Genomic DNA, 25,947 nt, shown 5'->3' with positions numbered 1-25,947 from the left:
GCCCTCCCCCACATGCCAGATGGGGGCGGGGCTGCGCGTGCGCCCTCCCCCACATGCCAGATGGGGGCGGGGCTGCGCGTGCGCCCTCCCCCACATGCCAGATGGGGGCGGGGCTGCGCATGCGCCCTCCCCCACACGCCAGATGGGGGCGGGGCTGCGCATGCGCCCTCCCCCACATGCCAGATGGGGGCGGGGCTGCACATGCGCCCTCCCCCACGCACCACATGGGGGCGGGGCTGCGCATGCGCCCTCCCCCAACCCGGGGCACAATTAAACTGTCTGCCCGGGGCGCCGGAATGGCTGGGTCCGGCCCTGCCTCCCAGGGCTCTGGTGAGGCTGAACACCATAAGACGACAGTGGTGGGGGCTGTTATAAGCACACGTGGTGCTAACAAATAGCTCGCAGGCTTATATCCTCTGCAGTGGGGCGGCTCTTCAGCATGGGGACCAGTTTATTCAAGAGGAACTTTGAGGCTGATACCAACAATGGGGGTGTGATTTGGGGCAGAAAGGCGAAGGGGTCAGTTTAAAGCTTGCTGAAGGCTGACAGGAAAACGGGAGAGAGACGGTGCTGATGGTGCAGTGATACGTGGGTGTCTGGTGTCTGAGGTGGGGCAGGGCGTGGCCTTTCCAAACCGCCGGCCTGGCCCCGCCCACACTCCACCCCCAGAACGCCTCTGCTGTAGGCATTCTGGGGATGGAGGGTCGATGCCCCCAGGGCCTGCCCGTTTGGTGCTGGAGAGCCTGGGCCGGGCCCTCTTGCCTCTCTCTGCACTTCAGAGCTACAGGTGCCAGGCCGGGAAGGGCCACACAGCGCACCCTGCTGGGGAGGCTGGGAAGAGGGCGCATCCACCCACGCCCCTCCCCATGGTTGAAAGGGGGGAGCACGTGTGTGGCATTCTGCCCTGCTTCCCCATGGGGGTGGGGGGAGAAAGGGGCGGGTTCTCAGCAGAAGGGGCGGGGCTGGAGGTGGGGATGGGGCCTTGCCTCCCCCAGCCTTGCCTTCACCGACCGCCCGTGCCGTTATGACGGAAACTGCTAAGCATCTCTAGGAAAATACTTGGGATCGATCTTTCAGCAGGGCCTACATCCCATTTTCAAAGTGGCGGTTGGCGCCTCAGCCCTTCTGTGCTTTCTGACGTGCCTACGTCCGTTGTGGGACTTGGACTCCGAAGTCACGGGGCGGCGCTTGTGAACATGTTGCCCGGGGGGAATAGGCCTAGTTGAGCAGCACTCGTTTGGCGAGGGCTGGAGGTTGGGCTACGCTAGGTCCAGGATGAAGTGAAGATGACGGGATGGCTCTGGGGGCTGGTAGTGAGCCTTTCCCCTGCGGTCCACAGGTCTCCTCCTTGGCTGCTCTGACGGGGCCTGTCCAAAAGGGGACACGAGTTCCAGAGTAAGCCACAGGGCTGGGGGGTTACAAACAGTCGCCAGCAGCTGGGCTCTCTGCAGAAAAGGTGAGGATGAAGAACGAGTCATAACCCGAGCGGTCTGATCCCTTCCAGCGCTTTGGCACGCAGGGTTGATTGAGGGCACCGATCACCTTTCCTGTGCCCGACCGTCATTCACTCGTCTTCGTGCCGTGGCCGTGCCGGAGGTATGTGGCCTGGATTTTCTCCAGCAATGCGGGCGCCCTCTCCGACCCCCTGGCGGAATGTGCTGCTCTTATCGTCAGCAGCAAAACATCTGAAGCCCGTCTCTGCTCTCCCAGCGGCTTCGTTCCCCTCCTTCGCATTTTTCAGCTGCTTTTGGGCTCGGCCCTCCTGGGGCGCGCTGTGTACAGACGGAGGCGGGCGCTTAGCAGCAGCGTGGAGAAGCCGGGATGCAGGAGAGCAGCGGTGAGGGAAACAACCTCTACTGTGCCAGGGTGGATACAGACAGTTTGAGCAGGGGTGAGGAGCCTTTTCCTTCTGAGGGGCCACTGACTCCCCTCCCCCCCAGAAAAAATAAATTGTGGGCCACACACAGCCCTGCATGGGAGTGGGGGTGTCGAGGCTTCCCCTAGGCTCCGTCATGGACCAAAGGTTTGGGGTGTGAGAGAGTGAGGACTCCGAAGGGGGTATAGGCTTTGGGGTGGAGGTGGGGATGAGGGGTTTGGGATGTAGGAGGGGGCTCCAGCTGGACCCAGGGGGTTTGGAATGCAGGAGGGGGCTCAGGGCGGGGGGGTGTAGGTGCGGGATCTGGGTTGGAGTTAGGGGCTGGGGCAGGCTCAGGGTTGGGGCGGCGGGTGGGGGCGCATGCTCTAGGAGGGAGTTTGGGTGTAGAAGGGGGCTCCGGGCGGTGGCAGAGGGTTAGGATGTGGGAGGAGGTTTGGGCTCAGGGCTGGGGCTGAGGGTACGGACTCTGAGAGGGAATTAGGGTGCAGGAGGGAGCTCAGGGCTGGGATTGGGGTGCAGGGCACTTACCTCAGGCAGCTCACAGTCGTGGTGCAGCAGGGCGAAGGCAGACTCCCGGTCTGGCCCAGCCCCATGCTGCTCCCAGACGCTGGTGGTGTGTCTTTGTGGCGAGGAGGCAGGGGGAGCAGGTGGCACGGCACGCTGCCCTCACTTGTAGATGCCAGCCCCACAGCTCCCATTGGCCATGTTTCCTGGCCAATAGGAGCTGCGGGGGCAGTGCCTACAGGCAAGGGCCGCCAGCCAGTTCTCACAGATCCGCCCCAGTAGGGGGAATGAAAGCTCTGTCTTGTGGGCGGGATGAAATGAAGCTGGGGGGCAGGTCTGGCCCGTCGCCCACAGGTTCCTCCTCGCTGGTTTAGAACGATGGAGGCTCCATAGCGAGTGCCAGGCTCCACAGAGACCCGTTCCGCACTGAGGACATTTGGAAAGAGAAGCTCTGCCCCTGGGCGGGTGATTGTGAACGTAGCCCAACCCTGCAGACCTTCCTGCCGACCGCAGCGTCTATATCACTGACCCGGATTTTCCTAACGTTGTTGGCGTGTCATTAGCTGGGACCTTTCTGGAGCCACAGCCTGCAAAAACTGGCATGCAAATAACAGTGTTCAGGCTGGTCCATGGAAAGGTGCGGTGGGATGGGGGAATTTGTACTAGGTACAGCACTGGCATGGCCAGGTACCTCTGAGCCATCCTCTTCCAGCCCCACCAAAACAGGGTGTGTGGGGCAGTCCCTAGCTGGATATGTTCAAATAGCCCTCAGTCTGTTCTTGGCTACCCTCTGGCTGTGGCCCGTTCCCCCTTCCTGCTATTGGATGAGCACCAATGTAGCATACAGCCACCTGAACTTCATCAGCCCGTTCACGTTCAGGTGATGGAACGTTCAGGTCAGCTAAGGATCCAGGCCTAGCTCTTGGCTGTGCTCCAGACAGATCTCCCCTCTACGGCCGTTCCTGATCCAGGATGTCCTAGGCCACAGGTGTGCTGGCCAAGGTAGCAGTGCTTTTCTTCAGACGTGGTCACTGTGACAGCTCTGAGCATGCTCCTGGGTGCTGTGAGCTGGGAGCCCAGGCTAGCAAGCTGCTCTGTAAATACAGGATATTGAGTTCTAGGGAGAAAATGAGGATCTGCACCTACACGGAGCCCTCTCTTGGCTGGCTCTGTTCCTTCTGGTGCATTAGTACTTGGAAAAGCGCTGGGCTGCGCTCTTAAAAGCCCGATTCCTACTGTGGCCTTTCACGAGAGCACACTCGGCCTTGCCAAATGCCTGCACTTACAAGAACAGCTGTTTGAGTTTCCTCAAACTCATAAATTCAAGAGCAGCTGGGGAGTGGATCCATCAGCAAGAGATTCCATCTGACTGCAGGCAGGGGGACAAAAGCATCACGACCAAAATCTCGTCCACAATCCTGAAACTGTATCCAGCAGGATTATGAGTGCATCGGGTAGCATGCCCGCCCCGAGGTTGTGGGACTTCAGCAGCATGTCTTGTAGATCTAAACTGCCAGGAGAAATGTTCCATTTTCCTTTTACTGGGCCCAAATTACAGATGGGCAGAGCTTGACAAATGGCGGTGACATCTATTCGCCAGCCTCACACTGCGCATGCGCAAGACCCGCATTGTGCATGCATGTGCCACCGGTGAACGGGGTGACCGGCTGAAATCTACTCGCCATGGGCAAGTAGAAACAGCGATTTGTCGCGCCCTGCAGATGGGACAAGAGCTTTTCAATACTGCCTGCACTTTCGGAGCTAAAACAAAACGTCCAAACCAATTTCTGAGTGAGTTTCATTCCAGGATGTTTGTGTGAAATGCAGCCAGGTGAGGTTGGCTAGTTTAGATCAAATACAGGCTTTGTTTTTGCCACAAAGGGAAGATGGGTTGTGACCATTCACAGCAGCTTATAGACCTATTCTGGCCCAGTGTGAATAAAAACGTCCTCAGGGGTTTGATTGAAATGGCAGTACAAAGTGACATGTGTTACAATGTGAAAAAGTCCCCTTCAGCAGTGAAAAGACAGATGCATTCCCAGTATGGTCAGTTCCCATCCGTCCCAGTTTTCTCATGCCCTGGCTGGGAACAAAAAGTGAAGCTGTCCCAGTCAATGCTGCCCTGCAAGCTGACCGAAGGGCATGTGTTAATTAGCATAGAGCGGTGAACAGTAAATTAATTGTCTTGAAGTCCCCATTTCAGAAGATACACAAGGTTGATTTGAGTAATGCAGGAGAGAATTGTCTGTAATGATTTTTACCCTTGTCCTACAGATTTAAAGAGACAAGCTAAGTGTATATTAATTACCCTGGTTAGCAATCATTTTGTGTATTCTTAAAATCATAAGGAGGAAAGTTGGTTAAATGACTACTTAAAAGTTAAAGTATATTATTTGATCGATCTTTGTAGGTATCGGCTCTACGGCATAACAAGTCCCACTGTGTGTTAGCAATGGAGTGGAAGAGATTAAATAGACCCAGAGTGGATAAAAATAGATGATTTTAAAAAATGGATTTTAATTGAAATCAGATTGTTTTGATTTTATCTAAATGATGGGGGGGGGAGGGCAATTTAAAAAGAAACCTGTTTAAAATTGAATCTGAATTTAATAAAAAAAAAGGGTTATATTGTAGTTGTAAATGTGAAATATGTTTTGATAAGAGATGTTTGAATCCAACATATTTAAAAACAGTGTGTAGAGCTGTGGCACCTGAGAGACCAACAAAAATGTATAGAATTATGAGCTTTTGTGGATAAAACCCCCTTCATCAGATGAGTTGGAGTGGAAATTACAGAATCCAAGATATATATAACGGGTACATGGTAAAATGCTTTTGTTCTTATGTATATCCTGGATTATATTATTTCCACTCCAACTCATCTGATGAAGTAAGTTTTACCCACAAAAGCTCATGATTCTGTATATTTTTGTTAGTCTCTAAGGTGCCACATGACTACTTGTTTATAAATTTACAGACTAAAACAGCTACCCCCTGAGACTTTTCAAAATATTTAAGGTTGTTTTGGTTAACAAAAATAAAATTGATATACTGTTTGTGTATTTAAATTCTAATGACCATCCTAATGCAGTTAGACACAAATTGTGACAAAACGTTCATTATCTAGTAAATACAGGCAGTCCCCGGGTTACGTACAAGATAGGGACTGTAGGTTTGTTCTTAAGTTGAATCTGTATGTAAGTCGGAACTGGCGTCCAGATTCAGCCGCTGCTCAAACTGACCGCCAGTTCTGACTTACATACAGAATCAACTTAAGAACTCCAAGCGTCCCCGAGTCAGCTGCTGCTGAAACTGATCAGCAGCTGATTCCAGGAAGCCCGGGGCAGAGCAACTCTGCCTGGGGCTTCCTGTAGTCAGCGCTGGTCAGTTTCAGCAGCGGCTAAATCAGGACGCCTGGGGCAGAGCAGCTGGGGTGCTGCTGGGTTGCTCCAGTAGCGCCGCTCCTCGGTGCTACTGGACCAACCCAGCAGCACCCCATCTGCTCTGCCCCAGGCGTCCTGATTCAGCCGCTGCTGAAACTGACCAGCAGCGGCTGAATCAGGACCAGAGCAGCTGGGGTGCTCCTCGGTTGGACCAGTAGCACCCAGAGCGGCGCTGCGGGACCAACCGGCAGCACCCCAGCTGCTCTGCCACAGGCGTCCGGAGAAAAGCAGACCAGGGAGACGGGGAGCAAAGCCTCTGAGGACGCCGGCAGCGGGACAGCTGCGGGGCGTCTGGGCTGTCCCACTGCCGGCTTCCCCCGCGGCTTTGCAAAGCCTCGGGGAAGCCAGCAGCGGAGCAGCCCATGCGTGCCTGGGCTGCCTCACTGCCCGAGCCCAACCGCAGCTTTGCAAAGCCATGGGGAAGCCGGCAGCGGAGCAGTCCAGGCGCACCTGGGCTGCCTCGCTGCCCGAGCCCCCCCGCAGCTTTCCAAAGCCACGGGGAAGCCGGCAGCGGAGCAGTCCAGGTGCGCCTGGGCTGCCTCGCTGCCCGAGCCCCCCCCCCCCCCGCAGCTTTGCAAAGCCGCGGGGAAGCCGGCAGCGGAGCAGTCCAGGCGCACCTGGCCTGCCTCGCTGCCCGAGCACCCCCGCATCTTAGGCAAAGCCGCGGGGGGGCTCGGGCAGCGAGGCAGCCCAGGCGCACCTGGACTGCTCCGCTGCCGGCTTCCCCGCGGCTTTGCAAAGCCGCGGGGGGGGGGGGGGGGCTCGGGCAGCCCAGGCGCCCCTGGGCTGCCCGAGCCCCTCCGCGGCTTTGCTCTGCGTCTTCCTGGTCTGCAGACCAGGGAGACGCAGAGAAAGCCCCAGAGCACACTGGCGGCAGGACCGCGAGGTCCCACAGTCCGTGTACTCTGGGGCAGCCCTGTTCGTATCTGCGGATCCGACATAAGTCGGATCCGCGTAAGTCGGGGACTGCCTGTTGACAATCTATAATTCACCAGTTTTAACATAAGAATAATGTTAAAATTAATGTACAATTAATAAGAATCTGAAAATGTTATGCCACATAACTATACATTTATTTAAGCAATTATTAGTGAAGGTCCTATGGATCAAAATATTGTACCAAATCTACTAAATTGACATGTTTTAATGGTTATATGAATCAATTAAATGCCCCTTTCTTTAGAAAACAAATATCCAAAGTACAAATGGAAACACTGAATAAAATTGATTATTTAAATTGAGGTTTTCCCCTTGGTGATGTAAATATTTAAATTACCTTTATTGAAATCAATCCATTCTGATTTTAAAAGCATTGGAACAGAATGAGAGGCGCAATGTTATTTTTCTTTTACAGACTCTTGTGGTTTTTTTATGGAACATTTCCATAGTCTCTTTGTGACTCATAAACCTCCTCACAAGACCTAATAAAGGATAGTTAATCAGCTGGTTCACTGACACTTCAGTGGTTTATTGGCGTGCATTCTGAAAGGCAGCTGTAAAGCAGATTGGCCCTTGCCACACTTGGATTGCTACAAGGCTATCGATGCTCTCTGGAATCCAGAAGGCCTTGCTAAAGGGGATGAAGTTTTCCTTGTGTATTCAGACCCCCCCCCCCCCCCCCCCAGCTGGTGATGCTACTACAGATGTGCAAAGTCAGGCAATAGAGCCCCCAAAATGCACTCTCGTTCCTGAAAGAAGACACGTTGCATTTTAACGGCCAGACCCTCAGCTGGCATAAAGCAGAGCCAGCTCTGTTGATTCTGACGGAGCAATAAGACTGTAAGAACAGCCACATTGGGTCAGACCAAAGGTCCATCTAGCCCACTATCCTGTCTGCTGACAGTGACCAATGCCAGATGCCCCAGAGGGAGCGAACAGAACAGGGAATCATCAAATGATCGCTCCCCTGTCACCCATTTCCAGTCTCTGACAAACAGAGGCTAGGGACATCATTCCCACCCATCCTGGCTAATAGCTATTGATGGACCTAACCTCTGTGAATTTATCTAGTTCTTTTTTGAACCCTGTTAAAGTCCTGGTCTTCACCGCATCCTCTGGCAAGGAGTTCCACAGGTTGACTGTGCACAGCACGAAGAAAAACTTCTTTTCCTTTGTTTTAAACCTGCTACCTCTTGTTGATTTATACCCGCTGAAGCAGCACTTAAATACTTACCTCTGCACTTGCTCACTCCTATGGTACCAGTTGAGACTATGGAAACTGCTCTCTGTTCTAAGGAGCTATTCCCCCACTTCCCCACCTCCTGCCAAGCTGTTCTGAGGGGATGGACCAATGACATACGTTCGCTGCCGCACCGGTCAGAGCCACCCTTACCCCTTTGCAGAATATGCAGCTTCATAGGGCACCTGAAAATGTAGGGCACCACTGGGTCCTAATGCCCCCCATCTGCCTCTTTCTATTCCTGCTCTGTGGCCCTGCTTCCTCTGCAGAGGATCCGCTTAACTTAAAAGTGCCAGAGCCTGCCAGAGCTATGAGCAGGCTGAAGCGTATAAAATCACATCCCGGAAAAATCATCCACCCTTCCCCCCTCCTGCTGCCGTCGGGCACAGGGACACCCGTTTAAAAGTACTGCATGGGGCCCCATAGGTCCTAAGGACGGCCCTGTGACCGGTCCTCCCAGTGGCATGCCAAGGCAGAGGGGCGTTGCTGAAGGAGCTGCCGCTGTAGAGGATGGGGCTCTTACGTTCTGTGGCGGCCTGAACCACCTCTCCCAGGGCAGGAGGAGGAAAAAGCTCAAATGTACCAATGCCTCAGGACAAGAGCCTTGTACCGTGCCCTCTTCTGGCGACAAACCTTAGGGAGTTTGTTTACTGACCAGTAGCGCAGGCCCTTTGAAATGTTCCATAAATGGGGGCATCTAACTACATCCTGCTTTACATCTTTGGCAGATGAAATTCCTAGAGAGATTTCCCAGGGGCTGGGTGAGAGATGCCCAAGACTGGGTGGAGACTGGGGTCGGGGGGCAGTTCCCATTGCTTTGCAAACATTAACGCAGGGGTGGGGAATAATTTTTGCAGAGGGGCCACGTCATGAATTTTGGTAGGTGGTCATGGGCCGGCTCCACCCCCAGAAGGGGTGTGGCCTGGAGTGGAAGAGGCGGGGCTGGAGACTGTCAACCCCCCCACGCCCCCGCAGAGTTGTCTGGGGCCGGAGGCTTTGAATTAAAAACAGCAAAGGGCTCATGGCTCTGGTCCCTGCTGGGCTATCGCCACGACTGAGAGCTGTGAGTTATTTAAACAAGATCCTGCTGCCTGAGCCACAGCTTGGAAATTCGGTGGCACCGGCAGCAGGATATAAATAGAAAGTGGCCAGATGCCGTCCATGGGCCAATGCAAAGTGTGAGGCGGGCCAGATCCGGCCCCATGGCCACATCTTGCCCAGCCCTGCATTAACGCATCTGACCAGGCAAGAGCGCGCTGCCAGTATAGTAACCACCTACAAAAATACAGACCAGGGACATGTCGGCTGCAAAAGCGGGAGGGCTGGAGACTTGAGAATCTTTCCAAACATCCCTTCAACCAGCTGCCCCCAGGAACTCACTGTCAAACCGGACAATCTGTTAAGCCGCGTGTCTCAGGCTTGCAAGGGACTCCACTTTGAAGTGAGTGAAACAATATTATTGAGCAAACATGGTTCAGCTGCTGATGTGGCATTTTAATGTTAGCTTGCTAAACATCCGCACTGCGAAAGTGCTCGCCAGTCAAGCTGCTAATTTGCAGAGCATGTTTATTCTGTTAAAAAAAAACAACACACACAACCCAACGTTTGTCTGTTCTGATGATACCGTGCAACCTGCTGAATTGCCAAACAGTCACTTATTAACTCTGTCTAAAGGGGAACGGCCAGGGTTCAATGTTACATAAAGCCTTAAACCAGAAGACACCCACAAACTTTTGTGTGTCATTCGAGATCAGTGGTTCTGTGAAACTGACTCAGACAGTGAGTTGTTAAAGGGCCTGTACTGTCAACGCGAAGAAGAGCAATAACCTTGTGGTTAAACCACAGGACTGAGAGGCAGGAAATGTGGGGTCTTGCCACAGGTAGTTTTGCTGCAGGCTTAGACAAAGTAAATCTAATCCTCTCTGTGCCTCTGTGAAAGTGGGGGTTGCAATTCCTACGTCGTGGGCGGCTGTTATCACATTCAGGCCCTAAATCACGTTGGGATCTCTGAATGAGGGGGGAGAGCATTTCAAAGTATTAAAAATAATCTTTGAGTATGAATCTCCTTCCCTTAGATAGGCCATTAATAATGGGGAAGCTTAAAGCTGGAATCTGTCTGCAAATCAAATTGGTCTCCCTGCAGCCTGGCTGTGCTGGAGCCATTAATATTCGTGCACGCTATATTACATGCACAGCGCTGACCTCATTCCACTCCTGAGTGGCGACCGGACCTACCGGGCCCTTTGGTTTTTTTCCAGTTCTTAAAGAAACAGCACTTTGCCCGGGTGAACCGCTGCTCCAGTGGTTGATTCTTTGGCTCCTCTCATTTTGGCAAGCCCCCATGACTGACTATTCTTCTACTGTATATCTGAGAGTTTGTCTGTCTGAGAGTCGGTTTGTTCAAGAACTCCTCCTATATGGTCAGAAGTAGGGCCACCAAATTTGGAAGGCAGCTGCTTCTTATCATAACTTAAAGCAAAGTCAGGGGTTGGTTGTTCCAGGACAATGGGATGTGCCTGGAATTCGATTGTTTCTCATAAAATGGAAAGGGAGGGAGGTCTGCTAGCAGGGACAGTTATACTGTATAATGACCACAGGGGGGCAGCAAAGGGCCAGAGACGGGGATTGGGACAGCCATAACCCCATTGGGGCAGCAGGGGGCATGGGTGAAGAGAGGGACAGCTCTTTGCTATGTACTTGAGAGAGTTTGTCTGTCTGTGTGTCTGTCTGTTCCCCAGCCAGGGGACATGCTCCCCTCCTCCAGCTGTATTTACTGCAGCTGCAGCAGCCCTGAACAGGTGCTTCTCCCCTGATCCCTAGCTGCTGCGGTGAGAGAGGGCTGGGGTTGTCCTCTCTCCCCAGGGCCCCACCCCGGAGCAATGATTTAAATGAAGAGAAACAAAAATTATTTCAGTTAAGGACCGAGCAATGCCGGGTAAATCCTCTGGTTAGGAGATGTTTTAGTGCCGCTACATGAAAGAGGTGGAGGGAGATTAACAGCCCCTATATTTGCTCCCTGTATTTTTTGGTTCAGCTTTGGATTTGAAATGCTCCCATTCATATTTCCTCGCCTGCCCTCAGGAACCAGAGGCTCCATCCTCCCTTGCTCCCCCATGGTCCCCTAAAATTCAAATGTCATGAATACAGTACTCAGCTCTCCCTCCCAAGTCATGGCTTTGCTCTGCTCTTCTCTTGGCCACACTCCATGCACCAAGGGACCCTTCAGGATCATCCGTACAACTCCTTGGCAAAGTGGGGCCCCCTCACTCTGTTGATGCTCCTGGAGCTTTGCGGCAGCCCATCTGGGACCCGAGCTCGTATCCAGCCACTAAGGTCAATGGAAAGATTCCCATTCTTAAGATGAGAGTTTGTGGCCTGCTCTTCCACCTGTGCTACATGGGACCTCCAGGAACTGGGCATTTTCCACTGGAGGAGTCCAGGAGATGTTCACTAGTCCAGTGGCTGTACTACCGCTCCTGGCATGCACTGAAAGAACACCTTAGAACCCACAGGATGGGTCCTAGCTATTCTTCAGGGACCTCTCAGATGGACGGATTCGACAGTCCTTACCCCCATGGACAAAGTGTCGGTGGGAGAAGGGAATCGTTTAACTGTTGTCCATGCTGTAGGATGTTTTGCACTTTTAAGTGTGGTATCTCCCAGACTGCGGGATTTTCCATTCCCCTGCTCTCTAGGACTGCAGGACTGACCCACTCCGTGAACAAGGATGAAAAGGCTGTTGAAGCCTGAGCAGCGGCCACCCTTCTGCATGCGAGGCTGAGATCTGGACAACAAGGGGCCTCTCCTCGCATGGAGCCAGGGATGTGATCAGGTTCTGAATACACGTACAACATCAGATCCATAGGGTCCTGCTCGAGGCAGCTCTGTCGGGCAAATGTAACAAGGAGTCCCAAATACCAGCACATGGGCTGGATCTGGCCCACTAGGGTTAGCTTCTGTGGGCCCCCACCACTACATTTACCTGCACGGCCGCTGGTACCAGCAATCACAGACCCCACTGTGACCATTACTGGCCAATGGGAGCTGCAGGAAGCAGTGTCCTGGTCCACATCACTTCTGACCGCTCCCGTTGGCTGAGAACGGTGAACCAATGGGAGCTGCAGGAAGCAGTGTCCTGGTCCGCATCACTTCTGACCACTCCCGTTGGCTGAGAACGGTGAACCAATGGGAGCTGCAGGAAGCAGTGTCCTGGTCCGCATCACTTCTGACCGCTCCCATTGGCTGAGAACGGTGAACCAATGGGAGCTGCAGGAAGCAGTGTCCTGGTCCACATCACTTCTGACCGCTCCCATTGGCTGAGAACGGTGAACCAATGGGAGCTGCAGGAAGCAGTGTCCTGGTCCACATCACTTCTGACCGCTCCCATTGGCTGAGAACGGTGAACCAATGGGAGCTGCAGGAAGCAGTGTCCTGGTCCACATCACTTCTGACCGCTCCCATTGGCTGAGAACGGTGAACCAATGGGAGCTGCAGGAAGCAGTGTCCTGGTCCACATCACTTCTGACCGCTCCCATTGGCTGAGAACGGTGAACCAATGGGAGCTGCAGGAAGCAGTGTCCTGGTCCGCATCACTTCTGACCGCTCCCATTGGCTGAGAACGGTGAACCAATGGGAGCTGCAGGAAGCAGTGTCCTGGTCCGCATCACTTCTGACCGCTCCCATTGGCTGAGAACGGTGAACCAATGGGAGCTGCAGGAAGCAGTGTCCTGGTCCGCATCACTTCTGACCACTCCCATTGGCTGAGAACGGTGAACCAATGGGAGCTGCAGGAAGCAGTGTCCTGGTCCGCATCACTTCTGACCACTCCCGTTGGCTGAGAACGGTGAACCAATGGGAGCTGCAGGAAGCAGTGTCCTGGTCCACATCACTTCTGACCGCTCCCATTGGCTGAGAACGGTGAACCAATGGGAGCTGCAGGAAGCAGTGTCCTGGTCCACATCACTTCTGACCGCTCCCATTGGCTGAGAACGGTGAACCAATGGGAGCTGCAGGAAGCAGTGTCCTGGTCCGCATCACTTCTGACCGCTCCCATTGGCTGAGAACGGTGAACCAATGGGAGCTGCAGGAAGCAGTGTCCTGGTCCGCATCACTTCTGACCGCTCCCATTGGCTGAGAAAGTTGAACCAATGGGAGCTGCGATTGCCAGTACCTGAGACCGTACCGGTAAATATAGCGGTGGCAGCCTGCCTCGGCCGAACTCTGCTGGACTGCTGCCATGTTACAGCCCACCCCTGCCCGAACTGAAGAGACAGGTGGGGTGACTGTTATGGTCATCCCTCTCGAAATGTGGCTTCCCAGCCCCAGGTGTGCCTGCTGCCCGCCATGACAAAAGCTTGCTCTGGAATGCACTAGATTGCCCCAGGCATCAGATGGTTTCAAAACCACTGAGAGGGTGACTGGACCGTCTGGAGTCACCTACAACGTCTCCACACCGACCCCACCTCTAGATTACACAGCTTGGCTCTACCTTGGGCTTTACCCAGCCAGCAGAGGTAAACATTTCCAGCCACTGCAATTATTGATAGAAGCTAGTCTGCCTCTTTCTTTGACTACAGCCACAAAAAAAAGCATTTCTGTTTACACTGGGAAACTGTCCCGAGTGCCTAGCTTCTCTCCTCTGCAATCACAAGGTTTTTATCACTCCGTAAGGAGGCCGGGCATGGAGAGGAGGAGGGTGTTTTACGTGTGTGTTTTGTGGGAGCCACTTGTTAAAATTGCAAAAGCCGCACTCTGCAGACAGCAAAGGTCGCAGCGGAGACTTGGATTCTGGCTCCCAGTTTATGCCGAAATCTGCAGGGCAAAGCTGAGAAGTGACCTGTCAGTCTGCAGGGACAAATCCGGCGTAGGCTCCCGCTCTCCCCAGAGCGTCCTTTCAGGTGATTTATGTAAACAGTTGGAAAGTTATTACATGACTGTCATCTGCCTAGCCTGGAGCTAAATGCGTGTTCTGCACAGGCGGGTAGCCAGCAAACAACCCAGGGAAAACTCCAGTCCAAGGCTGACAGTGCGAGAAGGGAAAAAAAGCCCTGTTCGGAAGATCTCGGGCAAAAAAAACCTTATACTGAAAGAATGGGGGCGGAGGGAGAAAAAAAGTGATAGAGGAAACAGTGGTTTGGTTAAAGTGTCTTGGCTGTGCTTGCGTGTGTGTTTTAAACTGCCGTGCTTAATAAGAACAAGTGGTCCTGTGGCACTGTAGGGTACGGCTAGCCAGTATCCCGAAAAAACTCCACCGCGTCCAAGGAATGCCTTTGCGCTTCCACTTATTTTTTTGCAGAAGAGCAAATACACTCTTTCGGAAGCCCCTGAATTCCTCGTTCCACGAGGAAGAAGGGGGCTTTTGAAAGAGAGGTTTTTTCCGAAATTTGGCCCAGTCTAAACGGGCCAAATTTCGGAAAGACTTCTTCCAACAAAAGTATTGGAAAAAGATGTGCAAAATGCGCATTTTGCATATATCTTTTTTCCCGATAGATCTTTGCTGTCTAGCCGTACCCTTAGAGACTAACAAATACATAGAATCATGAGCTTTGGTGGGTAAAACCAACTGCTTAATAAGATGAGCATTCAAATGGATATCAAGGATTTCATGTTAACGTCTCCTTACGCATTGATGGGCGGAAAGAAGGGTACAAATCTCATGGTGATGGATGCTGGATTGGATAGAATAGAATTTCACTTCCCTTGTTCAGTGGAAGCGTCTTTGTTTCTGTGATACTGGGGGAAGAACACGTTGATTTTTACTCCAGTGCAAAGGCTGCCAAAGCCTCTGTTTCCTATTACAGCATTCTCACTGGAGCGGGTTGAATAGCATTTATGAATAATGTATTTGAAGCATTTTTCCACTGGCTGCCTAACAAATTGTTTACAAATAGATGTTTTCCACTATTCAGTCAGCTCTTTAGGTGGTGGAATAATAGCAAATGATTGATGGAATTTTTTCCCTGTAGGTTGGTGAATAATTACATTGATATTTTTCAAGTAATCCAGTCCTGTCCTCTCTAAAGATTTCAGTGTGCATCTCATAAGAGCGCGGGGGGGGGGGGGGGGGGGGGGCGGTCTTACAGCCCCAGCTCCTGCAGATGTGAGAGTTTCAACTTTTATTTTTTTGAAAGTCAAATAAGCTCTTATGCTTGTGAAGAGAAACTTGAAACTAAGCATTGCTGGGGGAAAAATAAGAATGCAAACAAAACACCAGTTTTGGGTTTTTTTTCCAAAATAGGGGCTGGCTTTTCTGGTGACCTTCCAGCTCTAATTTTAATTGGCCACCCTGTAAGGCATGCTCTGAATCAGCACTGAGCTGCATCTCTGCTATTTATCTTCTCCTAATAAATGGTCATGACTGGCATTTAAACACTGGGTTTTGGCCAGAGAGCTCAACAAACTGATTACATACAGGGATTACATCATCAAAATGCAGCTCTCTCTGGAGTGGAAGATGGCGGTCTTTACATGCAAGCACACACAATAATACAAGACAGACTTTGAAAAATACTCCATAGTAATAACTGTAGATAGACGAAAGGTGGCATTCAGCCAGAAGACTGAAGCGAATACCCCCTCTACTTTGAAGAATTCCATGGAGGTGTTTCAATAACCACAAAGCAGTGAGGACCTCAGGTTTGTATTTAAATTTAGATCGGTACCTCCACTAGCAGAATAAAACTCTAACCTCAGAGCGGTGGATCTCAAACTATGGTCCAAGATGGCTGGTGAAAGACTGCTCGCTCTTTTGCCTTGATCCCAGCAAGTAGTATCATACTAACATTACTTTTCCATGTAAATGGCTGTTGTTTCCCTGGAGATGTTATGCTGTTGTAAAAAGAGGGATGGCAGTCCCATGGGATTGTGAACAGGAGAGGAATCTGTCCACCCAACAATCTCCCTGAAGAGATGGTTAAAAAGGTCGAGAATCCCTGTGCTAGATCACTGTGGCTGTGTTGCTTTAGAAGGAAGTGTGCAAAGTGTTCAAACATCAGCACCAAATATGAGGAGACCGTTTCAGATATGAGAGGTCTCATTATGTAGCAGACAAAGACGTGACAGGACCAATGCTTGGAAGATTAAGCTAGATAAATCACATATGAAGTACAGTTTTTTTAACCGTGAGGTTCATTAAGTACTAGAACAGCACAACTACTTTGGCACTTTGCCTGTAACGAGTTGGCCATCCCTGTACGAGAGCAAGTAGGGAGAAGGTAGATTCTCTCTCATTTGATTCCCTCACGCCAAGGTAATGTGCCTTTCAGTGCTCAGACCAAATTTAAGCCCAATTCAAGAACTAGGTGATGAGATTCTTTGGCCTGTGTTATGGAAGAGCTCACACGAGATGATCATAGTGGTCCCATCAGGACTTAAATGCTGTGATCCTGTCGACTGTCCTTTGATAGAATTAATCAGGTCTGACCCAAGATGGTTTGGCTCAAACCCACAACTCGGCTCTCTTCTTAGTAACTGCAACAGACCCACTCTATAGCGATTCTGACTTAGGAGCTGGTGTTGGAAGCACAAGTTCATGTGGTTTCTATATGCTGACCTGCGAAAAGGAACTAGACTGAAGGTGAACTTAAACAGTAAAACATCTGACAAATCTAAAAAGCCTCAAGAGCTGTTTGAACAATTTGTTATTTGGCCCTCTCTTCTGTTCAAGAAGCGTCCGTGTCAGTTTATCACTGTCTGACAGATATCGTTGAAGAACCTGGGTGGGTTTTCATGAATTGTCTGTAGCACGTGATACTTCAGTACTTTGGACAATGTATGTGGTCACCTCAGTCAGAGAGCCTGGTTTCTGTTCCATATCTACTATATATTTGAGTTTTTCTGTCTCTGTTCAAGAACTTGTCCCACATGGTAAGACCTAGGACCACCCGATTCGGTATTCAGCTTCTCTTATCATAACTTAAACCAGGGCTACGCAACATGGGCCCGCGGCCCATTCATTTGCAGCTCGTGGTGCGGTTTGGGTTTGTGCAGGGCTCAACACGCGGCCCGTGGGTGGGATCCTTTGAACATGGCCTCTACTGGAAACATGCTCTCTGGCGGAGTGAGTACTGAAAGACGCAAGCAGACGGGCTGGCTGGGACAGATGGGTAAGGGTGTCAGCATTTCTAGCCCCCAGGGAGGAGGTGCCGGGAGCGCCAGGGCATTGTGAGAAGTGCTTTATATTCATGACTGTCAATGTGAAAGAAGCTATTTGCATATATATTTGCACGTATATGCAACCATACTTAAGTTGCGGCCCTTGGCATGTGCTGGGAGTATCACTGTGGCCTCCAGGGCTTCCAAAGTTGAGTAGCACTGACTTAAGGTCAGGGTTTGGTTGTGCTTGGAAAATGGCATGTGCCGGCATGGGATTGCGTCTCATAAAACGGAAAAGGAGGACTCAGCTATATAATGACCACAGGGGGGCAGGAGGGGATATGGGATAGAAAGCAGGGACAGTTATAATGTATAATGACCACAAGGGGGCAGCAAGGGGTCAAAGATGGGGACCAGGACAGCTATAACCCCACTGAGGTAGCAGGGGTGGAGAAAGGAAGAACAATCCACTATGTATTTGAGGGAGTTTGTCTGTGTGTCTGTCTGTCCCCCCATCTGTTCCCGCTGGAGCTGCAGTGGCTGTGGAGAGAGACTTCTCACTTGGCCCCAAGCTGCTGCGGTGAGAGAGGGCTGGGGTAGTCATCTCTCCCTGGGGCAGCCTAAATACTGAACCCCTCATCTCCAACCCCACCCCAGAGCAATGATTTACATGAAGAAAACCAAAAATGATTTGAGTTAAGGACCCAAGAAACACTGGTGAAATCTTCTGGTTATAACTAATAACGATGCCTGAAGAAACCATTCAAGCTTTGAAGGTGTCAGACAGAGCCCTTTCTGGGAGAGAGCTCTAGAAGATGAGAGAGCCGCCCTACGCAATGTGGAGTATTTAAAATATGCTTCTGACCTATTGCACATGAAAGAATATTATTATATTTGGCTGAAGCTCTCAAGATCTTCAGATGAAAACCACCATATATAAGCTAAGCTTCCTTATTATTCTTTTATTGACAGACTCATTTAAATATAACTGGGTTCCTTCCTAACGAAGACACCAGCCAGATTTATTGTCTGTCTAGTAGATACATTTATTTTCTTGTGTCTGTTTTATTATTAATGATTTGTAGCACAGTGGCATTGTGAGGGAGTGGAGAAAGGAGGGCCCAGTGTCCCAGGGGTTAAAGAAAGTCCCACCCTGCTTTACCTGTAACCAATGCCTGCCCGGCACCATGGGAGAAAGTAAGTTCCTGCTCCTACCCTCTGGACAAAAGTTGGGGGGTGGAGAACCCATGGAGAAACCCCAAATATGGAGAATCTGAGCTCTTGGGGCCATGCCCCAAATTTAAGGACTAAAATAAGGAGTCGATTGGAGTTCATGGGCCAGGAACATGGGGACCAGGGGCCAGCTCACCCCTCCCTCATTTCCCACCTGCCTACTCAGCGACCTAGCCACTAGGCTATGCAGCTTCTGGGGCCTGGCCAGAGGCATCTAGAGGCCCCATTGTACAAACACAGTAGGAGTCTATGTGCTAAATAGATAACCCAGACAGGAAGTAGAATTATTCCCATTTTATAGATTAATTTACACAGAGATGAGTGACTTTTCCAAGGTCACACAAGAAGCCTGTGACAGAGCTGGGTATAGAAACAAGAACTCCTAAGCCCCTGTCCAACTCCAAACCAACCCTCCTTCCTGTTACAGTGCCCCTGAATAATTGTGTATTCAGAGTAATGAATGTGCTTGAGCAAAAGGATAAAAAGTGCTCCTCTACTATTCATCTGTGAAACTGCAAAGTTAAAAGGGGATGAAGGTTGATGTTTAGGAAGTTGCTCTCCTCTGCACAAAAATATGAATGTAGGTATTTATATCTATTCCTTACACAATTTTCCTGACTCAGCCATGCAATCAGGGAGCAGAAATTACACCGACTTAGGCGATCAGACACAGACTGCAAATAGCCCATAGCTTGTGCATGGTCCATCAGCTGAAATTTATTTGTATGAACTAGGATGTACAATTATAAATAAAAAAGGAGAGAAGTAGATATATTTACCTAACAAATGAACTGTTGCAAAGAGTTCAACTAGAGCCAGTCATCATAGCTGTTTTCTAAATAAAACTTCCCAGAGCCAGAGAGAAAGCATTCTGCCTAGAGTCTCAGAAATAAAAAGCAGAAGTCCACAAGAATGGTCAGGCGTGGTAGCTAAACTGAAAGCAGATCTGGTAGGTATCATTGATGTCTAAATCTCAGGCTTGTGCATCGGCACCTTATTTGGCTATCGCTGCTTTTCAAGAGCAAAGGGTTGTTACAGGGAGAACAGCTCGTAGCTACTTTACTGCTGCTGACGCAAGTTCTCCAGCTTTGCATTGCCTGTGAGCTTCAGTAGAGGATTTGTGATAACGCCGCCTCGGGCCGCTCCTGCATACTGGGGTCCTATGTGTGGCCCGTGAGACATTTTGTTTTACTGTTGCACAGGTGCAAAGTTCTCAGATTACGCTGCTTTCAGTCTGCATATTTTTTTCTACCAGTATTCCTAACATGACAGGCACTTAAAGCAAGAGCACATGAAGGGAGGTGCATGCTGATTTCACACATTAACTGTGAGAGCTGTGTGCTCCCTCTAGACCCAAAGCACTGCTGTGGTTCAGGTGGCACACTCCACAAATTCTAGGTACGCAAGCTCAGTTAGCAACGCTACCCATCCCAGGAGATGAACTTCGTTACGATAATCTTGTGGCCTGCTCGCTAGCCTAGGTTGCCCATCACTGCATTAGAGGCTCTCAGAAAACTAGGAATGTGAACGGGTATTCAGTTATCTGATAAGCATCACCCCAACCCAGTGATGCTTACCAGATACCAGTTAACTGGTACCTGGGAACAGCCCCCACCTGTGGCCTGCCACAAGCAGAGGGCTGCTCCAGCTCCAGCTTCCCCCACTGGGTTTCCCCCATGTGCATGAGGGACTGGAAGCAGGAGCCAGCTGCCTGTGCACAGGGCTGCCCCCTCCCCATGTGGGGAGCTGGCAGCAGCAGCCCAGCAGGGGGGGAGAAGGGGAAGCAGGATCCCGCTTAATCTGATTAACCAGGATTTTACATCCCTACAGAAAACAGTTGTTGTTACGCTGCAGGGGAAACAAAGGACTAAACGGTTATAAACCTACGTGGGTTTGTCTCTACTACATCTCCCAGCTTGGGTCTGGACTTGTGTCAGCACAGCTTGCACTAGCAGGCTAAAAATAGCCATGAAGACACTGCTTTTACATTGCCATTCAGGCTGGAGTTTGGCGCTAAAGCGCACCCCTCGAAAGTGAATGTCAAAGCACCATCTACATGTTTCTTTAGCGCGCTAGCATGAGTCCCACTACCACAAGTCTGTGGACCTGGCCTGTGAGGCTTGCCCTGAGATGGTGTGTAGACGTACCTTATATGTCTAAATTTATAGTAGTGAAAATGCTATTCCAGATCAAAGCCTCCATTCACATCAGTGGGAAAACATTTAAAGGTGCAGGATCAAGCCCACACTTCTTTAGAAAGTATATTCTTGAGGAAAAGCAAGATCTTTGTGGAAGCTGGTGAGGACAAAGTTTCTGGACACAACAGGACCCGTGAGAGGTGTCAGAATCCCTCCCCCTCCCCCATGCTCCCAGCTCCTGTTTCCTCTTATGAAGAACAAATGCATCCTATCTAACATCCACATAACTGATTTTATGTATTAAAACTTAAGCCCATCAATCTGACATCCTGCTAGGCACACCCCAGATGACATTTCCTAGTTGTCTTGTCGGGACTTTAAAGCCAAAAGGAACAATTAGATCTAGTATGACGTCCTGCATAACATGAGCCGTAGATAGAGCCCTGCACGGATATAAAACTTGTATCTGCATCCAGTCTGCAAACACAGTCTGCGGATATCTGCAGGTTTGCCGTGCTCTAGCCATAGAATCTTATTTCAAGGTGAGTTTTTTGCCTACTAAAAAATAGTTTAAAGATTATTTTCTTTATACCCCTCAGAATCCTCTAGGAATGACAGCTAGATATTGTTTATTATAGGTTTATGATTTCTAAATATCACTGTACATATATGGGGTGAGTTATGTGCCTATGTTGTATGAAATGTAATCTTCTAAAATATAGATTTGCACAATGATCTCTAATCTGATAGGAATCTAAAGTAATGATAATCTATCTGGCTATTCCTGTACGTACGTACGAAGGTGTGTGTGTGCATATGTACATACGCACGTCACTTAGAATCCAAAAATATGTAGAACAATTTAGTTCACTCTTTAAAAAAGAAAAAAAGTCACCTCTAGAACTAAGTCTAAGCATGAAAAGTTGCAGCCCCAACCATTTTCCCCTGCCTCCTGACCCCTATAACCAACTGAAAAAATACATTTCAAATTAGAAATGTAATAAATGTCATTTTCTGAAAGCTGTTGATTTTGAACATGGAAAAATGATTTTTAAAAACCTGCTGAAAATGAAAAACTGGTTAATTTGGAGGTTGGGGGAAACAATGGCATAAGCATGCTTCCAAAATTCCCACAAACACTTCAGGAATAAAATTTCAAGTAGCTCTATAGAAAACAACCACTCTTTTGGGATCAGTCCATAAAACCACTTCCCTCTCCCCACTTAAATCTCTCCTACAGATAAAATTCTGCCATACACTCACAGAAAGCTATTTTAGGATTTTCTAAACTGCTTGAACTATACTAGTTTTATAACAGCATGTCCTTGTCTTTCACCCCATATTTTTCAGTCAGTCCTTTATTTCCCTAAGGGTGTGTCTAGACTACATGCCTCCTTCGACGGAGGCATGTAGATTAGCCAGATCGGAAGAGGGAAATGAAGCCGCGATTAAAATAATCGCGGCTTCATTTAAATTTAAATGGCTGCCCCGATCTGCCGATCAGCTGTTTGTCGGCAGATGGAGGCAGTCTGGACGCGATGCCCCGACAAAGAAGCCTTTCTTCATCGGCACAGGTAAACCTGGTTTCACGAGGCTTACCTGTGTCGATGAAGAAAGGCTTCTTTGTCGGGGCATCGCGTCCAGACTGCCCCGATCTGCCGACAAACAGCTGATCGGCAGATCGGGGCAGCCATTTAAATTTAAATGAAGCCGCGATTATTTTAATCGCGGCTTCATTTCCCTCTTCCGATCTGGCTAATCTACATGCCTCCGTCGAAGGAGGCATGTAGTCTAGACACACCCTAAGTTTCAGAGGGGTAGCCGAGTTAGTCTGTAAGAGGAAAAACTTAAAAAACAACAAATAGTCTGGTAGCACTTTAAAGACTAACAAAATATTTATTTCCCTGAAAGTCAGGTTTTCACACCAGTCTCTTGGCAGCCTAGACTGGCCAACATTTCAGTCCCTCACACCCCAAGCCCTTCAAAACCAACTTGAACCATGGATCTCTCTGAATGATTAGAAAGAAGTAAATCGCCCCAGGCACAATGTGCATATACCACAGCCTCCCAGGCCTCACCTCCATGTCCTGTCCTACCCCAACCCCCCTCCTCTAACCTGGAGGTCCTCTGGCCCCTTTGCTTCCACTTTCCCTTGTCAACACATCCCTGACACACTTGCATGTCTTCCTTCCCTGTTCCTATGTCCACAACATCCTCCTACCCCTAGCTCTCCTTTAACCTCCTCCCGAATCCCCAACACCCTCTTCCCCTTTCATGGCCCCCCAAATCCTCAGTGTCTCCCTATGCCACTTTTACCCCCCCACATGTCCCCTAATTCTCCCAAATATCCATTGCCCCTTCCTATCCCCCCTGTATTGCCCACACAGCCTCTCATTCCCCCCTGCCCTTATGACCAACAACCCCTTGCCCGAAGCCTCTCTCTCCAGTCTCATATAGCATCCATGACCCCCCAATCTCCTATGCCCCTTCCCAACCTCCACGTCCTCTCCCCATGACTCCTTTCATTCCTCCCACAGCCTCATGATTCCTCCCTTTCCCCCCATTACTCCCACTTCCTCCTCCTATGCCTTCTCACAGCCCCAGAGCCATCCCCCCAGCCTCCTCTCCCCATCAAAGCCCCTGCCCCACAGCCCCTTCCCAATCCCCATGCCCCCACCCCTGCCCCATACCTCCCTCCAAGTTCCTGCCCCCCCAGCTCCGTCCGAGTTCCCACCCCCGCCCCAAAGCTCCCTCCTAGTTCCCACCCCCATAATCCCACCACCTGCCCCACAGCTTCTTCCCAGTTCCCACCCCCGCCCCCATAACCCCCACCCCCTGCCCCACAGCTCCCTCCTAGTTCCCACCCCCGCCCCACAGCTCCTTCCCAGTTCCCACCCCCTGCCCTCATAACCCCCACCCCCTGCCCCACAGCTCCTTCTCAGTTCCCACGCCCCACCCCCATAACCCCCGCCCCACAGCTCCTTCCCAGTTTCCACCCCCCGCCCCCATAACCCGCACCCCCTGCCCCACAGCTCCTTTCCAGTTCCCACCCCCCCACCCCCACAACCACCGCCCCCTGCCCCACAGCTCCTTCCCAGTTGCCGCCCCCTACCCCACAGCTCCCTCCTAGTTCCCATCCCTGCCCCCCCAGGCCCCATAGCCCCCGCCCCACAGCTCCCTCCCAGTTCCCACCTCCCACCCCCATGACCCCCGCCCCCTGCCCCACAGCTCCCTCCCAGTTCCCACCCCCCGCCCCCATAACCTCTGGCCCCTGCCCCACAGCTCCCTCCCAGTTACCACCCCCCACCCCCATAACCTCTGGCCCCTGCCCCACAGCTCCCTCCCAGTTCCCACCTCCCACCCCCATAACCTCTGGCCCCTGCCCCACAGCTCCCTCCCAGTTCCCATCCCCCACCCCCATAACCTCTGGCCCCTGCCCCACAGCTCCCTCCCAGTTCCCACCCCCCACCCCCATAACCTCTGGCCCCTGCCCCACAGCTCCCTCCCAGTTCCCACCCCCCACCCCCATAACCTCTGGCCCCCGCCCCACAGCTCCCTCCCAGTTCCCACCCCCCACCCCCATAACCTCTGGCCCCTGCCCCACAGCTCCCTCCCAGTTCCCACCCCCCACCCCCATAACCTCTGGCCCCCGCCCCACAGCTCCCTCCCAGTTCCCACCCCCCACCCCCATAACCTCTGGCCCCTGCCCCACAGCTCCCTCTCAGTTCCCACCCCCCACCCCCATAACCTCTGGCCCCCGCCCCACAGCTCCCTCCCAGTTCCCACCCCCCACCCCCATAACCTCTGGCCCCTGCCCCACAGCTCCCTCCCAGTTCCCACCCCCCACCCCCATAACCTCTGGCCCCTGCCCCACAGCTCCCTCCCAGTTCCCACCCCCCACCCCCATAACCTCTGGCCCCCGCCCCACAGCTCCCTCCCAGTTCCCACCCCCCACCCCCATAACCTCTGGCCCCTGCCCCACAGCTCCCTCCCAGTTCCCACCCCCCACCCCCATAACCTCTGGCCCCTGCCCCACAGCTCCCTCCCAGTTCCCACCCCCCACCCCCATAACCTCTGGCCCCCGCCCCACAGCTCCCTCCCAGTTCCCACCCCCCACCCCCATAACCTCTGGCCCCTGCCCCACAGCTCCCTCCCAGTTCCCACCCCCCACCCCCATAACCTCTGGCCCCTGCCCCACAGCTCCCTCCCAGTTCCCACCCCCCACCCCCATAACCTCTGGCCCCCGCCCCACAGCTCCCTCCCAGTTCCCACCCCCCACCCCCATAACCTCTGGCCCCCGCCCCACAGCTCCCTCCCAGTTCCCACCCCCCACCCCCATAACCTCTGGCCCCCGCCCCACAGCTCCCTCCCAGTTCCCACCTCCCACCCCCATAACCTCTGGCCCCCGCCCCACAGCTCCCTCCCAGTTCCCACCCCCCACCCCCATAACCTCTGGCCCCTGCCCCACAGCTCCCTCCCAGTTCCCACCCCCCACCCCCATAACCTCTGGCCCCTGCCCCACAGCTCCCTCCCAGTTCCCACCCCCCACCCCCATAACCTCTGGCCCCCGCCCCACAGCTCCCTCCCAGTTCCCACCCCCCACCCCCATAACCTCTGGCCCCTGCCCCACAGCTCCCTCCCAGTTCCCACCCCGCCCCATAACCCCCACCCCCCGCCCCACAGCTCCCTCCCAGTTGCCATCCCCCGCCCCCATATCCCCCGCCCCACAGGCAGGCTCGGGGGTCCCGGCGCCCCGCGGCAGGCCCGGATGTTGGCTGCGCGCCCCGCGCTCCGTCCTTCGCTTCCATAAAAGGGCAGCGGCTCCGCGGGGCTGGGCTGGAGCCGCCCCCCGCCCGCCCGCAGCGGCCCCTCGGCAGCGGCTCGGGGGCAGGGGACGCGGCCGGGCGGGCGAGGAGCAGCGCGGGGAGCAGAGGCGGCTCCTGCGGGAGCGGACGGGCCGGGCCGAGGTGAGCGCGGCCTGCGGGGCCGGGAGCCGGGAGCTGGGAGCCGGCCGCTGGCCGCTGCCCGGCCCTGCCGCCGCGCGCCCCCTCCTCGCGGGGCGCAGCCGGGGGGGGTCTGAGGGGGACAAGCCCCCCCATTGGCCGTAGCCGGGGGGGAGGTTCTGAGGGGGCCAGGCCCCCCCCATTGGCCGTAGCCGGGGGGGAGGTTCTGAGGGGGCCCGGACCCCCCCCATTGGCCGTAGCCGGGGGGGGAGGTTCTGAGGGGGCCAGGACCCCCCCATTGGTCGTAGCCGGGGGGGGGGAGGTTCTGAGGGGGCCAGGACCCCCCCCCATTGGCCGTAGCCGGGGGGGAGGTTCTGAGGGGGCCAGGACCCCCCCATTGGCCTTAGCCGGGGGGGAGGTTCTGAGGGGGCCAGGACCCCCCCATTGGCCGTAGCCGGGGGGGGGGAGGTTCTGAGGGGAACAGGACCCCCCCATTGGAGGCAGCTGGGGGGGGGTCTTGAGGGGAACAGGACCCCCC

The 25,947-nt window shown here is 52.7% G+C and overlaps 1 protein-coding gene across 2 annotated transcripts in view; it reads left to right on the top strand.

The window, feature by feature from the left end:
* The first annotated feature begins 13,750 nt into the window (after positions 1-13,750).
* FERMT2 (FERM domain containing kindlin 2) overlaps positions 13,751-25,947 on the top strand; it is a 119,165-nt gene continuing 106,968 nt past the window's right edge. Inside the window, exon 1 of one of the 2 annotated variants that reach the window (XM_006116318.4) lies at positions 13,751-13,899. The gene's annotated coding sequence lies outside the window, so the exon portion shown is untranslated. Of the gene's footprint in view, positions 13,900-25,297; positions 25,434-25,947 lie in introns of those variants that run through there. The other variant, XM_075926218.1, reaches the window with a different exon arrangement.

Source organism: Pelodiscus sinensis, chromosome 4 (assembly GCF_049634645.1).
Source record: "Pelodiscus sinensis isolate JC-2024 chromosome 4, ASM4963464v1, whole genome shotgun sequence".
In the NCBI taxonomy this organism is placed as follows: Eukaryota; Metazoa; Chordata; order Testudines; family Trionychidae; genus Pelodiscus; species Pelodiscus sinensis.
The sequence above is the reverse complement of the archived record's forward strand: the minus strand, read 5'-3'. Positions and strand labels throughout refer to the sequence as shown.